Here is a 7,651-nt window from a genome sequence, read left to right on the forward strand (position 1 = left end):
TGCCCAATGGGCCTTTATCCGCTTTAACATGCTATTGGGCCTTAGTGGCCCATTTGCATTGCTAATATGGCCTTAAACATTCATCGTATGCTTAATGGGCTATAACGTGTCCGTAGCATACTCGACAGCCTATAATAACATACATGATTAGTGGGCCACCGTTGTCCTCTTTCGTGTCTGTTAGGCTTACTTCATATTCACGTAAACATCAATCGGGTTGTAAAACAATGTTATTCAATTTCAATGGGATTTAGTGAGAAATACCGGGTGGCACCAATAAGTGTCGGCCGTAGCCTGTAGTTATAATTAGAATCTCCTGGAGGGGGAGCGAGAGTTTGTGTATAGATCTATACGGGGGTGACTCCCCCACACTTGAGTTGTTCGCTACAGTTAGACTAGGCCAGTCTAGCGTGACAAAATTTTGATCAAAACCGGCGTTTGGAAAAATGCCAAGACAGGCGAATTAGTCACTATTATGCATGGTTATAACGACTCACATAGAGATCCATTACCATCTAAGTATTCATGGGAAATCATATTCATACACTGTGGCCATACAAAGTGATTCACATGATAATACAAAACTATCATACTATCTAAATCGAAAAACATCGGGTTTTCCGGGAAACGACGTCATTCATTTCTACATACATCAACTTTAATATAAGGAACAATTATGATAGTCATCCACTTCTATTCGTTTTGAAATCACATACATATACACATATTGGATCACCACATCATGTCGTAATTAGTTTTATTACAGGAAATATCGGGTTTTCTGGGTTTTACAAATAATACAAACCTTTTATATCAATCATGCTTATGAACTCACCATCATTATAAATGTTGACTGTTTTCAAAATAACTTGTATTCTCAGGTAACCGTTAGAATGAAGAATCATCAAGTGTGTGTTTTCGAAATTTCTTTTGTGTAATGTCAATCATCAAACAATTTATGTTTTGGATTATGTAATGTAAAACAATGTACTCGATGTGAACAATGTCAGTTGTAATATATTGATGCATGGTGATGTTTATGTTATGTTTCATGTATAATCATTGTGATGATATTTCAATTTAAGTCACACGAGCCCTCGGACGTTTCCGCCGTCTGGTTCGGGGGTGTGACAGGTTGGTATCAGAGCTTTGTTTATAGTGAACTAGCATATCTAACCATACATGATATGCAACTATAAACATAATGGGAGTAAATAACTCTGAACAAAAATAAAATTTCATACTTATGTGCTTATATTAAAATAATAATACAACAACACTTAATGAAGTCTTCGGAGAAATTCGAACATTTCCAATTACGCTCAGACAATCATGTAGTCATATTAAGGATAAATGTAGCCTGATCAACTACATTCACCCAAAGTACGACTGTCATGTGCCCGGGTGTGATTGTGATGATCGATGAAACAAAAACTTAATTTCTACAAATTTACCCTCCTTACATGTTTTTCACCACAAATTTCCTACACAGTCACTATGGAGGAGGCGCATCACGGCATTCAGTTTCACCAGGCCCTGGTGGACCATGGAATGATTAAGGACGACCCCGAGGAAGGACAAGGGGCAGCACCTGGCATTGAGCCCGATGAGTACACTGATACGGACTACGAGTTCGATGGGATTGATGAGGACATGGAGGAGGATAGAGACACAGACGAAGCCCCCGTCGAACCACCTACCTACGAGACACGCCAGGACCACCCTGCTCCACCAGGGAATCCCGTTGGTGAGGATCGCTCTCTGGAGGCAGAGGTTGCAACACTTCGGCAACGACTATTTGCCATGGAGGCACGAGTCGTGCAGGCTGAGCAGGAAAGGGATGAGGTCATCAGGGAAATGACCGAGATGGCTCAGTTGTTGGCACAGCATTTTGGGATATGATTTTGCTACCATTGTTAGACACCTCTTCGTGTGTTTAGAATCAGTAGACTTCCCTAGTAGTATTATATTTCTTTTATGTGCTCTATGTTATGTACTACCGACTCTATGTTTAAGTGATCACACTACTCATAGAGTCGTCATGCTGCCGAACTTTGTACTCTTAGGTACGCCTTTTTCGGGCAAATTTTTCATGTTTTAAAACAATTAGTATTAATGAAAATGCTTTATGTTTTTTATCATGATGTGTTATCTACTATGTGTTTTATTTCCTTGTTTTTATGATAATACATGGAATTATTTAAATACACGCTCGATACGCCGAGCCAACGGAATTCTAAACTCGCAAAACAATATGCACTCAACATCTTTCCGTTCCATGACAGAAAGATGCCTCAAAAACCAACCCGTGGAGACAATCATCCCCCGACGCCACCAGAAGTCAACTCAGTTGCATTTCAAGCGGTTGTATCTGCTGCAGTCACAGCAGCACTGGCGCAGTTTCACAATGGAAACAATGGAGGAGGAAGCGGACAGGGAGCCAGAAGTTCAAACAACGGAATGAACCTGGGGCCTACCAAGACATGCTCCTACAAAGATTTCACCAACGCCAAACCGCGAACCTTTAATGGTACAGGGGGAGTAATAACCCTGAAAAGATGGATTGAAAAGGTGGAATCGGTGTTCGAGATATGCGGATGCCCTGAAGAATTCAAGGTGAAGTTTGCAGCATGTATATTTGTTGATCAAACCCTCACCTGGAGGAATGGACATGTGGAGGCTATGACTCTTCCGGCGGCTAATGCCATGCCATGGGCGGAATTGAAAGAAATGCTAATGGCTGAATACTGCCCGCGTGGCGAGGTTCAGAAAATGGAGCAAGAGTTATGGAACCTCACAGTCCGAAACTCCGACATCGATGCCTACATATCAAGGTTTAGTGAACTGTCTCTGTTGTGACCTGGCATGATTACCTCGGAAGGAAAGAAGATCGAACGATTCATCTGGGGATTAACCTCCCCAATTCAAGGAAACTTGATAGCCACAAATCCTGAAACCTTTGACAGCGCCAAGAAGTTGGCCAAGAAGTTGTACGACCACAACAACAAGAAGGGCGAAAAAGCAGGGGAAACTGAAAGCAAGAAGGAGAGCGATAACAAGAAGGGAAAGAATAACAAGCGGAAGGGACGACAAGGCTCAGAGTCTTCACAGAAACAACAAACAGTGACAGTTCATGCTGCAACTACCCAAGTCCCCTCCACACCACATGCTCCAGCCTCATCCACCCCAAGTTCCCCTAAGCAGTATTTCGGAAATCTCCCAAAGTGCAACAAATGCAATCTCCATCACAATGGTGAATGTAGGGAGATGCATTGTACCAGTTGCAACCGAAAGGGTCATACGGCAAGATACTGTAGGACCTATCCTCCCCAGAACCAACCACAGGGAAACAACAACAACAACAACAACAGCAACCGCAACAACAACAGCAACAGCCGCAGCAACAACAACAACAACAACACCAACAACAACGATGGAGCTAGCCACACTTGCTATGGGTGTGGAAGGACTGGGCATTTCCGTCGAAACTGCCCCAATGTCAACAATCAAGGGAATAGAGGAGCAGGGAGAGTGCTGACTATGGGCCAAGGGGAAGTGGTTTAGGATCCCGCTGTTGTCACTGGTACGTTTCTCCTTAACAACACATATACATGCATCTTGTTTGATACTGGGGCAGAGCGGAGTTTTGTGAGTAATAAATTCAAACATTTGCTAAAACAACAACCCCAGAAGCTTAATGAAACCTTTACGGTGGAAATGGCTAATGGGAAAACAGAATCAGCTGGGGAAATCTACGTAGGATGTACCCTAACCTTAAATCACCATGCATTCCAAATAAACTTGATGCCTGTAACTATTAGGAGTTTTGATGTGATTATTGGCATTGATTGGTTGAGCCCCCATCATGCTGAAATTATGTGTCACGAGAAGGTCGTTCGCCTTCATCTCCCTAACCACGAAACCCTAATCATATACGGAGACAAACCCGGTACGAACCTTCGTCTTATCTCATGTATTAAGGCACAAAAGTGTCTACAAAAGAAGGACTCTGTGTTTCTGGCTCACATTGTGGATAAATCCAAGGAAGAGGTTAATATTCAAGACATCCCAGTGGCTTGCGATTTCCTTGACATCTTTCCTGAAGATCTTCCGGGGATACCCCCAGAAAGACAGGTCGAGTTCCAAATCGACCTTGTGCCAGGAGCTACTCCTATCGCCAAATCGCCCTATAGGTTGGCTCCTGCGGAAATACAGGAATTGTCAAGCCAACTCAGCGAACTATTGGACAAAGGATTCATCAGACCCAGCTTCTATCCTTGGGGAGCTCCGGTCCTTTTTGTTAAGAAGAAGGACGGATCCTTTAGGATGTGCATCGATTATAGAGAGCTGAATAAGCTCACTATCAAAAATCGCTACCCACTTCCACGAATCGACGATCTATTCGACCAACTTCAAGGAGCAAATTACTTCTCTAAGATAGATCTGTGATCCGGCTATCATCAACTCAAGGTACGAGAGGATGATATTACCAAGACCGCTTTCCGAACTCGCTATGGACATTATGAATTTGTTGTAAAGCCCTTCGGTCTAAAGAATGCCCCTGCCGCATTTATGGACCTGATGTGTCGAGTTTGCCGTCCATTCCTTGACAACTTTGTAATCGTTTTCATCGACGATATCCTGGTCTATTCTCGAAGCGAAGAAGAACATAGTCGACATCTCCGACAAATTTTGGAAACCCTGCGAGCCAAAAAGTTGTACGCGAAACTCTCTAAGTGTGAGTTCTGGCTCCATAGCGTAAACTTTTTAGGTCATGTTGTCAGCCAAGAAGGGATATATGTGGACCCTTCCAAGGTTAAAGCCATTGAAGGATGGGCAGTCCCAACGACACCCACATAAATTCGTCAATTTCTGGGTCTCGCAGGCTATTACAGAAGATTCATCCAGAACTTCTCCAGGACAGCCAAGCCTCTTACCACGCTTACACAAAAAGGCGTACCATTCGAATGGACAGAAAAAAAGGAAGTTGCCTTCCAAACCCTGAAGAAATCCCTATGCAGTGCACATGTGCTATCCTTACCAGAAGGAACCGAAGACTTTATAGTCTACTGCGACGCTAAAAATCAAGGTTTGGGATGTGTACTTATGCAGCGAGGAAAGGTGATAGCCTATGCATCCAGACAACTAAAAACGCACGAAGTGAATTACACCACTCATGATCTCGAATTGGGGGCAGTGGTCTTCGCATTAAAGATTTGGAGGCACTACCTTTATGGTACGAAGTGCACCATCTTCACCGACCACAAAAGCCTCCAGCACATCCTGAATCAGAAAGAATTAAATATGAGGGAGCGGAGATGGGTCGAGCTGCTAAACGATTATGAGTGCGAAATCAAGTATCATCTGGGCAAGGCTAACGTGGTGGCTGATGCCCTGAGCCGAAAAGAATATTCAAGTCGTCGTGTGAAAACTCTCTCGATAACCATTCGATCCCACCTAATCTCGTAGATCAAAAGAGCCCAGTTTGATGCCATGAAGACAGAAAACATAGCAAGCGAAGCGTTACGTGGAATGGAAAAGAACTTCGAAGTCAAGGAGAATGGAACATATTATTTCATGAACTGAATTTGGGTCCCTAAATTTGGGGGATTCCGAAAGGTAGTCATGAATGAAGCTCACAAGACACGATACTCCATCCATCCGGGATCAGAGAAGATGTACCTAGATATCAAACAACATTATTGGTGGCCAAATTTGAAAGCAGAAATTGCCACTTATGTGGGCAGGTGCCTCACTTGCGCTAAAGTGAAAGTGGAATATCAAAAGCCATCGGGACTATTACAACAGCCCGTAATACCCGAGTGGAAATGGGAAAGGATTACCATGGACTTTGTGACCAAATTACCCAAGACAACTGATGGGTTGGATGCCATATGGGTAATAGTCGATAGGTTGACAAAATCCGCCCATTTCCTGCCGATAAAGGAATCATACAATATGGAACGATTGACTAGAATCTACATCAAGGAGATTGTGAGACTCCATGGAGTGCCAATATCTATCATCTCAGATCGAGATAATAGATTCACTTCACGCTTTTGGCAATCACTTCAAAGGGCTATGGGGACACAACTCGACATGAGCACTGCTTACCATCCCCAGACAGACGGCCAAAGTGAACGAACCATTCAAACGCTCGAAGATATGCTCCGAGCTTGTGTGATTGACTTCGGCAGATCATGGGAAACCCATCTGCCTTTAATTGAATTCTCTTACAACAACAGTTATCACACGAGCATCAAAGTTGCTCCTTTTGAAGCGTTATATGGTCGTAAATGTAGATCACCATTATGTTGGGCTGAGGTGGGTGACACTCAGCTAGCAAGAGGGCAGTCACCAAACAGTGCTTTAACAGGGCCGGAAATCATACGTGAGACGACGGAGAAGATAATTCAAATAAAAGCTAGACTTCAAGCATCACAAGACCGACAGAAGAGCTATGCTGATAAACGGCGAAAGCCCTTGGAATTCCAAGTCGGGGATCGGGTGTTATTAAAAGTCTCTCCCTGGAAAGGGGTGATTCGTTTTGGGAAACGGGGGAAACTAAACTCGCGATACATTGGGCCATTCGAGATTCTTGCCCGAATCGGTCCAGTGGCCTATAGACTGCAGCTACCTGCCGAGCTTAGCAGCGTACACCCCATGTTGTATGTTTCCAATTTGAAAAAGTGCTTATCCGAAGAAACTCTTGTCATTCCATTGGAAGAAATCGAAATCAACGAGAATCTCCTGTTTATCGAGGAACCGGTTGAAATCATGGACAGGGAAGTGAAGCGTACTAAACAAAGTCGCATCCCAATTGTAAAGGTTCGATGGAACGCTAGGCGTGGACCGGAATTTACATGGGAACGCGAAGACCAAATGAAGCAGAAGTACCCTCACTTATTCTCGCATTCTCAGACCTAGCTTCAAAAGAATTTCGGGACGAAATTCCCTCTAACGGGGGGATGATGTCACAACTAGGAAATTCTATATCCTTGTAACTATAACAATGATAGCAATTGTAACCAAAATTTTGAAAGCATGCTTGGTGTTTATTCAATGACAACAAATTTCATCAAAAACCCTATATAAACACTTCAATTGGTCAACGAAAGATTGGAAACCCTAAAATTTCCGGTTTAAGTCCAATGTGGACTAGGATTTCCTTATTGGGCCTAATGGACCAATAAGTTTCCAATTTGACTATTTTGGGGCTTAGAACCCTTAAATGGGCTCTAATTGGACCCACTTTCATGAAACTAACATTTTGGGCCATAATGGATCCAAAATGAATTGGTTTCTCTTAATAAGCCTTATTGGGCCATAACTAACCTAATTAGCCTTAATGGGCCATAAATCCATTCCTTTATACAATTTGGGCCGTGAACTACTCTAAAGGCCCAATGGGCCGAAAACTTTCTCTATGGGCCTTAAAAATCTCGAACGAAGATTTGAACTGGGCCAATTTAATCCATTTCTTCTTCCTTTAGCCCATTCTCGGCCATGTATATATATATATATATATATATATATATATATATATATATATATATAGAGTCAAGATCAAATAAGAAGGAAATTTTTGGTAGGAGGTAAGAAGTTTTTTTTCTACATATTTTTTCCGCAAACAAACAAAATGAATCATTAG

This window comes from Lactuca virosa, chromosome 9 (assembly GCF_052849685.1).
Source record: "Lactuca virosa cultivar CGN04683 chromosome 9, Lactuca_virosa_CGN04683_v6, whole genome shotgun sequence".
Lineage (NCBI taxonomy): Eukaryota > Viridiplantae > Streptophyta > Magnoliopsida > Asterales > Asteraceae > Lactuca > Lactuca virosa.